At 36.1% G+C, this 11,197-nt stretch overlaps 1 protein-coding gene across 4 annotated transcripts in view; it reads left to right on the top strand.

Moving 5' to 3' along the window:
• The first annotated feature begins 6,725 nt into the window (after positions 1-6,725).
• The window catches only part of FSTL5 (follistatin like 5), a 683,263-nt gene continuing 678,791 nt past the window's right edge, over positions 6,726-11,197 (top strand). For 2 of the 4 annotated variants that reach the window (XM_072773810.1, XM_072773809.1), the window contains exon 1: positions 6,726-7,076. The gene's annotated coding sequence lies outside the window, so the exon portion shown is untranslated. The remainder of the gene's footprint in view (positions 7,077-11,197) is intronic. The other 2 variants (XM_072773808.1, XM_072773807.1) reach the window with 1 other exon arrangement.

The raw sequence follows: 11,197 nt of genomic DNA, 5'->3' as shown, positions 1-11,197 counted from the left end.
TTCATGTATTTGCAAGACGCTTGAAATCCAACAATAAACATTAAAGATTTCCGTCATAAATTTTTGATCAGCATACATTTAAGTCATTATTTTGAAACACAGAACTTTAGGGTTCACACTGCTGTACTCTCATTCTCATATGTAATACTAACATTGGCCAATAGATGCCCTAAGAGATCTCTTAAACACAGGAACTCAAAGAATTAAAATCATGCATTTGAGAATCGGTACTTCTTATGCTTTATTTTCGTAGTTCAATTTTCATTACATTTGTAAAATAGTACAATATTTTTAGATCCTAGGGTCTTAAGATTACCACATTCCAAATTACCTGCACCAAACACTGATTATTAAAACAATAGAGGAAAGAAAAATAAACTTTTCCAGAATTACTTTCAAAACTAACAGTGAAAGTACATCTGATCCACTTAGATTAATGATTTCTAATTTCAATAAATACAGTCGGCAGTATAGTGTGTAACTATAACTCTCAGGTTAATTTAATCATAGGAGATTAGGTTGAGTTGTAAAGCATTTGCTCAAATGAATTAGCTGATACATTTGGATTTTTCAGATTTTACTATGATATCTATTATTTTCTACAACATAGCTATTAGCAGATTGTGCATTGAGTGTATTAATGGAAGATATTTTGATTATAGTTCCCTACAACTACATCTAGATATTTTTAACACTGAAGTTTATTCATAAGGAAAAATTACTTAGATTTTTTATTATATAAATCTGGGAAAATAGAACTCTGTTGTTTTCTCTCTACCTTTAGTTAATGTAAAGAAATTATTCCCAGATTTTTTTCCTCTTAATCCAATTATTTTCATCTAGGCTTATGTCCATATCTGCCATCTTCCTAATGAGGCTATTGCAAAATGTATAGACAAGTGCCAATATAAAAACAATTTTTAGTTTATTCAATTACACTTACTTTAAAAGTATTTTCTTGGGATCCCTGGGTGGCGCAGCGGTTTGGCGCCTGCCTTTGGCCCAGGGCGCGATCCTGGAGACCCAGGATCGAATCCCACGTCGGGCTCCCGGTGCATGGAGCCTGCTTCTCCCTCTGCCTATGTCTCTGCTTCTCTCTCTCTCTCTCTCTCTGTGACTATCATAAATAATAAATTAAAAAAAAATTAAAAAAAAAGTATTCTCTTAAAAAAATACATGTATTTTCTTATTCTTCCTCCCTTTTATAGAGCAACACATTTTAACCCCATCCTTATGAGCTTGAGAATTCAGTAAAGGACATATTGGTAGATGACAGTTCTCAAAGAAAAGTTATTCCCGTTGTTTTCAGAGTAGGACAGAAAAAGTAACTATTCTTTACCAAGCCAAAACTAGAAAAGGAAAATATAGCTCTGGGGGAAATTCATAGTAGTATCACTTGGAAGTCAGAGAGAGTATGTCTAAAAAGAGCTATTAGATGAGGAACATAAAAATACACGAAAACTCGAAAACTAGAGTAGAAAACACAAAGATGAGTCTGGTTAATCTATTATTTTTCATTTTCCTTGATATGCTTATATAAGGAGGCAACTTTATTTTTTCCCTTCAATTTAGAAGATAAAACTTATGCAAGTTGAGGATCCATGTTTATCATAAGAGAAATATTAGGTTTATAGGTCTTTCTACACTTGGCAGCCATAGTACAAACCACTCATTGTAGCCTACAGTGGTCCTTTGAATAGCCCAGTAGTACTTAGTTCTGAATTCGAACTCAGAATTTTTTATCACCCAAATTATTAATGATAATTATTGATAATCACCCCAGATTATTGATGATAATGAACAGATCTATTCCTTAAAATCCAACCTGATTGCTCTGTTAAATGCTGCAGATTTTAGCTTCGAGTTACGCAGCACTTCTTGGAAAATGTTCTATTCTTTCTCTATTTAACATTACCTCCATACAGATTAACATCAACCAGTTTTCTGAACCTAAATTTTATTCATATTATACATTTGCCAAGGTTCTTGTGGAACTTGAAGGCCAATTTACATAGTGGAAATTAAAGAATTCAGATATGCATTGATGTGAGACTTTGAGGTATAGAAAAAAAGAATTATATCCAAGTTTTAGCATGGTGTCTCTGGAAAGGGACTTTAATCCTTTATGAAATGTATCATTTTAATGGTAGGTTCATGATTAAAAATTATGAATAGTCTTAGTGTGTCTTCCTGTGTGTTAAAGGAAATATTAATAAGAAAAGAACTAACTTTCATAGTACTCATCAATAAAAGTAACATTCTCTTATGTGAAAACAACACAATGCCTGCACTATAATAAACAATGAAGACAAAAAATAAACATCATCTGAATTTGCAACATATATTGAAATTCTTAAAAATTAAGCTAATATAATCTCATGAAAGCTACACAGTTGATTGCAAATACCACTTAGTTCAAAAATGTCTGTGTGTGTGTGTGAACTTAATAGAATCCTTCAGTCTGTAACTTTATATATTAGAATTGAGGTTTTGATTCTTCTATCTTAAAGCTACAAACAATATATTTGAAAATCTTCAGTGCATGTCTCCCTCCAGATGCACATAAAGTGCATTTAAGATTGAATTTCTGCATTAGCCAAGAAATTTAGATATAAACACATTGTATCAATACTACAGTAATACAATACTGTATTTGCTTATTTGTTTTTAAAGATTTTATTTATTCATGAGAGACACAGCTAGAGAGAGAGAGAGGCAGAGACACAGGCAGAGGGAGAAGCAGGCTTCCTGCCAGGAGCCCGACATGGGACTTGATCCTGGGTCTCCAGGATCATGCCCTGGGCTGAAGGCAGCGCTAAACCGCTAAGCCACCGGGGCTGCCCTACAATACTGTATTTAAATATCTTATAACACATCAGACATAACACTAATAAACCCTTAATTATTAGAATGCTAAAATAAAAGGTAGGGAGAGAAAGGTCATAAAAGAGTAAAGCTTAGAAAGAAGTAAAGGAAGGAAGTAATGGAAGTAGGAAGAAAAACAATAGTAGAAATAAGGGAAGAAAAATATATTTTCAAGTATCAAATATTCTAATAATGTTGCAAAACACTATATATCTGGCATTTGGAATTGCCATTAAAAAGCTAAAAACTAAGCATATATTAAATTTCAGGAATTATTTTTTAAAGAACCAATTGTTAAGTGCAGCTTTCACACTTTAAAAACACTCTGTACATATAATGTATCAGGAGAGAGTAGAGAGTACAATCATATGGAAGCTCACATTGCAAGAGAGCTGAAATGTCTAAGATAGATACATTTTGTGTTCATGTTGTAATTTTATGGCTCTTTTTAATTAAGGAAGGCTTGGTCATTTGTGGTTCAGATTTTTTTTTCCTGGCCTTGCTTTACTTTGATCCCTCAAAATTAAGAGTGAAAATTATTTAGCATAAAGTAGTGAATATTGGCTTTTCAAAATAAGGATTTTCTTAATTCACAGCAAACCTTCGTATAATTGATTCAAAAAGAGAAATTAGCAAAGCACACGCTATTATTATCTTGAGTATTTATATTACTAATGTACTACAAATACATTAGAATAATTATAATTTGAGAAGGAGCTTGTAAAATTTGATGACACTACAAGAGTCCAAAAATAGAGAACCCAAAAGCAATATGATTAAAAGGTAAATCTTTCACACAAGTATAAATACACACTCACAAGCAACAACACAATGAGCTCCTTAATTTCTATGTATTACATTTTAATATGTTCATGCAAATTACCTAAATTAAAATCCGGGAGTACATATTGGTCATTCAGCTTTAAAGATATTTTCCTTGTTCATGTTGACTTAATATTTTAGTCATCTTTCCCGTGACAATTTACAACTAAAAATCTATCTAATGACTTTTTGCATGCATTATATTTTATTGTTGCTTTACAATTACTTCAAATATCCTGAACAGTAATTATATGTATGGCTATATATAAGGATATTATAATATTGCTTATATAAAAATAAATGACTACTTTAACAGACCCATTCAGTCCTCTCTTAATTTCACCCTGGGCAGGTAAAATTTATTTTTTTGACTTCTCTTAACCTCATCCTTTGTCCTAGTCACTCATCTCCTTTGCGCACCTCCCAAACTAATTACCCTAAGGTACCATTTTCACAGTCTTTGTACCCAGATGCCAATTTATCCCACCTAAGGGGAAAGTTCTTAAGAACTTAAATTCTATCACAATATCATTATAATATAGAAATTTATGAAGTTTTAAAGTTGTACTGTAGAATCATAGAATGACTGATCTGTAAGGAACTTTAGAGATAATTTAGTATAATAAAATCCTCAAATTTTACAAATGATGGGTGTGATGTAGGAGTTTAAATAACTTGATCTTGGTCACACAGCTAATTTAGGACAGAATAAAACCTAGAATCTCTTAGGAGGGTGCAGTCCTCCTAGTTCTATTTCTATTTCTTTCTTCTTTCTTCTTTCCTCTTTATTTTCTTCTCTTTCTCTCTACACAGTGAGAAAATGGTTTCTTTCTTTTTTTTTTTTTTAATTTTTGAAGCATATTTGTTTTCCAGTTTTATCCCCCTAGGCTTTTGAATAATATTATGCCTGCCTAAATTTAATTCATAGCCCCAAACAGATGATCACTGAAGTGAACTGAAAAACAGTGTCTATTAAACAGTCTGTGACACAGGCTTTGGTGGAATTTCATAAGAATTTTTATAATATACTCTATATATTTTCACAGTGAACTTTTAAGTCTTCTCTGCCATTTTGGCACGTTGGCATGAAGCAGACCAAATATGCCATGTGACATTTCTAAAAGAAGCATAGCATGTGTGCTTTGATCAGCCTGAGTACAGGATATTCAGTTGGCTTCATTGTAATTATAATTGTAGGATGCCCATCTGCCCCTAAATGTCATCTTTTATGCCCTACCATGGTTTCTGAAACCATTATTAGATTATTTTGGGAACTGAAGCACTTTTGGAATATGTATATGTATGTGTGTGTGAGTATATGTATGTAATGAGCAGTGCAAGAAGGCATTGCGCTAGTCACTTATATATTTATATAAAATCAATAGCTGTCAGAGGAAAATAAAATATTGCAGATTACCTGAAATGCAAGCATTACAGTCTAGATGTGTTGGGGGATCTTCCCAGGGAACTGAATATTTTGGAAAGGAACTGAACAAATACTTTAATAAAGCTGGAAAGGAAAGTTTATGTGGATGCAAAGGAAGAAAAAGTTCTCTCAGAAGCAAAATTACCATTTTTTTCTCAATTATGCGAACTAACTTTCGAGAAAGGATTTGATTATATATGCCCACAAAATAGATGTGCATCCTCAAATGATTTATTAAATATTGCAGAAAATCTAATTTATTATGTTTCTTGATAGGAAAATACACAAGTGTGCTAATTTCATCAAAGTCCCTGAAAACACTCATGAGTGGATTCAGTACAGAATTATAGTAGTCTCTGGGAATATCAGGACATAGTATTTTGATGGACCACAATGTATGGGATGCTATGAAATTTCCTGAATAAATCACTTTATGAAAACATTTTTATACAACTTAAGAAAACCCGGGCTTAATTTTTAGCTGCTCATTTGTTCGTACAAGGAAGTCCCGATGGCTGTAGGTGGGACAGTGGGCAGGATGTGATCATGACCTTTCTAGATGATTGATCGCTTCAGTTCACTGAAGCATTTGTTTACAAGTTTGGGCAGTCAGGGGTGTGGCTTGCAGACCCCCCACCCTGCCTCTGGCTGTCCAGGCCCCTGGAGCCTCACCGAGCGGGGAGCCTCACAGACAGAGAGGGGATGGCTGCAGCCCACCAAAGGCTTCCAGCAGACCCCATCTTCCATAGAGCAATTGATATATTAGCCGTAATAAATATTGCAAAACCTTCAGGGTTTTGGCAGTGGAAGCTGAAGCTGAGAACTTTTACTTATTTTTTTTTCCTTATTAAATGCCTTTTTTTTTTTTTTAACCCTGGAATCTCCAAGTTCACATAGCTTGACGCTGTGTATCTAAATCCTAAGAATGAAGGGGGAAGATGCTGCAGACTTGTGAGATCTCCTATAGAGCACTCACATGAAAGAAAAAAACAAAACAAAACAAAAAACAACAACAACAAAAAAAGAAAAAGCAAAAGCAAATCTTCCGTTTACGAATGCGGATGAGCGCCGCCCGCTTTCGCGTTTGCTCCGGGCGCCCGGGCGGTCCCTGCCTCCAGGACAAGGTGGAGCTGCTGCAGCGACTCCCTCCCCGCAGCCGCCCCGGGAGCGGGAAAGTTTGTCCCGAAGCCCCGGGCCGGCGGGGGTGCCCTCGGGTGCTCCCCCGCCCCCTGCGGCCGCAGCCCGGGCGCCCGGAACCGCGGCCCCGGCGCAGGCAGCGGCTCGGGCCGCCCAGGAGCGCCGGCGCCCCAGGGTTGCGGGGCGAGCATCGCAGGCCCGCACGGGTCTCGCCTCCTCCCCGGCCGCCCAGCGCCCGAGCGGCAGCCCAGGCCCCGCCCCCTCGCCCGGCCCCGCCCCGAGCCGGTATGCAAAGCAGCTACGTCAGAGGGCGGGGGCGGGGCCTCCGCGTTGAGTGGCGGCCGCGGCGGCCGTGGGAGGAGGCGCGCGAACCAGCCGGGTCCAGCGACGGAGCCACGCGGGCGGCGAGAGGAGCTGTCCGCGCGCTGCGGGTGCTGAACCGGGGCCGCGGCCGCCCGGCTGCCCGCCCCTCCAGGCGACGCCCTCCCCGCCCCCTCCCTGCCCCGCGGACCCGCCGCCCCGCCGGGACCGCAGCAACTTGACAAAGGAGTGTGGACCCGGGCGCGGGGGCCAGTCCCCTGTGTGCCACCTGGGCGCCCGTTCAAGCGTGACTTTGGAGATTCCTGTAGTTTTAGACCAAACTCTTCTCCTCTTTACCCAGCTGAGACCATCTTTTAACGTTTTTTGGGTTGTTGTTGTTGTTTTGCTTCTTGCTTTTTTTTTTTTTTTTTAAACTATTATTATTATTGTGATCTATAGATCCCCACCGTGTAGGAATCTTTCTGGGAGACTTTTTTTTTTTTTTTTTTTTGACTCTTAAAATAAGGTAAGACAAATACCATTGCTGTAAATTATTACAAATGGGGGAGGAATTGCAGAGTGCCATACGAAATTTTGAAAGCAAGTTAGGCTTTTTGTAATCCGAAACAGGACTTTTGGCAATGATTGCAGGGATTATTTAAATGATATTACTATTATTATCATTACAGGAATATCAGTTGGTGATTAAGCACGGAATTCTAGAGGGGAAGTTGAGGGTTTTGTGTGTGTGTGTGTGTTGTTGTTTTTTTTTTTTTTTTTTTTTTGTGAAGTTAATGTCATCAGGTTATATTCTGCTTTTTAAATGCAAATATTTGTGGAGCAGCACTTCTAGCGTGGCTCAAGAAACAGGAACCGTTCAATGCAAGCCCCCAAATATGTTAGCAAATTACATTAAATGAGCCAACCAACAAGTTGTTTAAGACAAATGCAGTATTAAAAAAAAAATACTGGAGTGGACTAACGTCTGATTAATCAATATTACCTCTGATGTCTATAGCATAGACTGCAAAGTGCAGAGCTCTCTTAACGTTTTTGGAGGGGAGGTGGTCAGGATAAGAGCATTTATACCATGTTGGGTTCGTTTAGACGTGTTGTTTTGCAGTAGATCCAAATACAACTTGTGAAACTCAGTCTCTGAGAATTCTACACCCCAAGGTCATGTGTATTTCCAAGTTGGGGGCTGTTTGTTCTGCTGTTGACTAGTAAATGTCATCCCCCCACCCCCTCAGGTTAGAGGTGGATGTAAATGGGAAGCTCCGATTTAATAATACAGTATTAGCTTGTATTATAGTCGCTACTGCTGTTGGTAATTGAATGGAACTGGGAAGCGTGGGCTGAGAAAATGTCTCGCTATTTCAGCAATGTTTAACCTCTTGCATGTTTAACAGAGAGCTTTTCTCTACTTAGGAGATTTGCTTTTGAAGCTATGCTCCTTTTGTCAATTGGCAGTGTGTTTTGAGTGTGTATGAAGAAAGAATTCAGTGCAGAGAACCACTGAACAGTACTTCTCATAGTGAAGAAGTATCAAATGCTAGAAGTTAACTGGTGCTCTGTGTATTTCTTACTGCTATTCATGACTTTATTTGACAGGCATGCATGATGTTTGATAAACAGAATTATGATTTTTCATCTATGTCGTTTTGTGGCACCAGGTTAAGGATAAATGAGAGTTGGGGAATATAGAGGGGAAGGTTTGCATTCCAGGGAAAGAGTTCAGGTTGCAACTAGACATCCTATCTTAATAGGAACATGTGAACTGTAAGCTGTTTCAGACTTACTAAGTATCATTCAACAGTCTAGGGCTATGCTTTTCAGCAACTAAAGAGCACACTAAGTTAAGTTTATATATTTGTATGTTTTTAGTTATAAAAATTTCTGCTCTAGTTGCATTACACTTGCAAGTGTGAACTTTAGCTTTAGAGTTTATGATTTAAAATAATTCCTCTGTGTAGAGCTTTTTCATTTTATCTACAGCATAGTCCTACGCGTGAGTGTGATTGTTCCAAGAAATGGATATTACTGCAAACACTAGAGGTAAAATGTAAATCCCCTTAGGTTGTTCCCATATTTTACCCTGAGCAGATTGTAGGATTTCTGTCAGTCATGTGGTCGTATGTTAAACATTGATACAAATTTTTAAAAGGGAACAGGTAGAGAAGTGAAGGAGGAAGTATGGAACACTGGGACATGAAACATTTACCAAACGGCCTCCTTTACATTAATATAGAATAATTATTTTTTTCCATACATTTTGAAATTTTCTTTTTAAAATTAATCATACAGGTATAAACACTCATACTATGGAATTTCAAACAGGACTATGGCTTCTTTTAGTTTCAGTTTTTTTTTCTTTACTGAAACATCAATATATATTTTAATTTTATAACTTACTGGAAAGCAATAATAGAAATAAACACTATACTCACCTAAATGTATTTCAGTATCTCATTGACTTCTTTCTGCATAAAGTTTTCTAAGATGTATGTCTTTGTTTGAGTATAAGCAGTTCCCCTGAACTACTAGTATCTGGAATTCTTTCAAATTAAGTTTAGTGTTGTCACAATGAGATGTTAAACGCTAAAATCAAAATATGCTATTGGCAGTCGTTAAACTTGTAAGGTAGATTCAATGAAATTGCAAATTTAAAATATTAGATACATCTTTCATGATTTTTTTACATATTTCACTTTTATATCTTAGTTCTGAGGCAAGGTAAAATTAGATGACCATGATAAGCCTGAATTTAGCACATAGGGGATGCTATCTGGATGCAGAATGCAACTCTTACTGTAATCAAATAAAATCGCCAACTTTGAAGACACCTATTGAAGATATTCAAATGTGGTGACCCTTCATAAATTCTTTGCTGCACAAAAAAATGACCATATTTTGGAGTTACAACTTGTCCATGTGAAATTCAAAGGAATATTCAAAACCACAACAATAGATAGCCTGCTAAAGCATGAATTCACTTGATGGCATAGATACTAAAGTAAATGCAGCACTTTTTACTTCAAGATGATGAAGTTTTACCACTTGGATAAAAAAATTATTGAAACAATTTCATTGCACATCACATGACATACTCAAGTTGTCTTTCTTAATTGCATCTCAGTTTCTTAAAGCACATTGGTCTACTCAAAACTTCAAAAATGGTATTGCTGGGTAGATGTCTTTTTTTCTTATAGATAAGATGAATAACTATGCATGCTTGGTGATATTTAAGACAAAGATGAAACAGTTGGGCTTTCTATTATCAAGGCCATACATTGCTTTTTTAAAAATTCATTTACTAATGTGTACAATAGAAAATTAAAGAAATTAATAATAAAGAAATATGCTAAAAAGTTTTAGTGAATGACTTTTTAAAGTTAACTTAAAATTCTACTTAAGAGATAATGTAAGTAAATTTTTTTTTTAATGTAAGTAAATTGAGAATTTTCTTTGGATAATGGCCATTTTTCTTTTTTTTAAAAAAAGATGTTATTTATTTATTCATTAGAGACAGAGAGAGAGAAAAAGAGAGAGAGAGAGAGAGAGAGGCAGAGACACAGCAGAGGGAGAAGCAGGCTCCATGCAGGAGCCTGTTGTGGGACTCGATTCCAGGACTCCAGGATCACACTCTGGGCCAAAGGCAAGCGTTAAACCGCTGAGACACCCAGAGATCCCCATTTTTCATGTTTAATCCTCATTTATTAAGGAGACCAACCAAAACACCTTCAATAATATCTTTCGATTAGTTCTGCCCCAAATTCCACAATAATTCTAATATTTTTATTTTTATTTTTATATTTTTAATAACTCTAATATTTTTATAACTTAATATATTATGAAGTTCTAAAGACTCTTATGAAGTAATAGGTCAGAAAAAGTATTTCCTGTTATTAACATTACCATAACAGCCATGTGACCAATTATCTTACCAAACAGACTTAATCACCTTCTGCTTCAACACCTTCTATGTCCTTTGGGCATAGTTAAGTCTAGTTAAGGTGAACTGTAGGGTCCCTGTGGAAAATCCTAATTTTCCCATTAAATTGATCACCCTACCACACAACAAAACAATTGGTCCCTTTGTGCTTTAATCACTATGGTATTGAGGAAGTTAATATTATTATAATAGATAAGATAGTGTTTTCAATAAATTCAGAATTCCAATGAGTCTTGATATTTTCTTTTAAAGAGAAAGAATTAAGCAGTAGTTTCAGTATATGATCTAAGGAATGTGTATGTGTGTATATCGTGTGTGTGTGTGTGTGTATACACATATATATTTCTTGGTAAATTATACTCTACCATAAACATGCAATGAGAATGATCTTAAACATGTAAATTCAACATGCTACTTAATACAAAACTAATTTACATAACAAGCTGTAATACAATATGTAATTTTTAATGACAAATGTGTTTTTTGTTATTATTAGTTTAATTTAGGTTGTTATGCTTTAGCACACACCAATTTTTTGCCATGAAAATGTCATTCATAAGCTTTCATGCTGTGATTGGCAAGGGAAGGGACAATTGGAAATGAAAATTTGTCAAGAATGGATGTGTACATAATGAAGAGTTTATGGCACCACACTGATTCTGAAAAAATGAGTGCTGGTAAAGGATTTGAAAGTT

The sequence above is a fragment of the Canis lupus genome, chromosome 13 (genome assembly GCF_048164855.1).
Source record: "Canis lupus baileyi chromosome 13, mCanLup2.hap1, whole genome shotgun sequence".
NCBI lineage: Eukaryota > Metazoa > Chordata > Mammalia > Carnivora > Canidae > Canis > Canis lupus.
The sequence above is the reverse complement of the archived record's forward strand: the minus strand, read 5'-3'. Positions and strand labels throughout refer to the sequence as shown.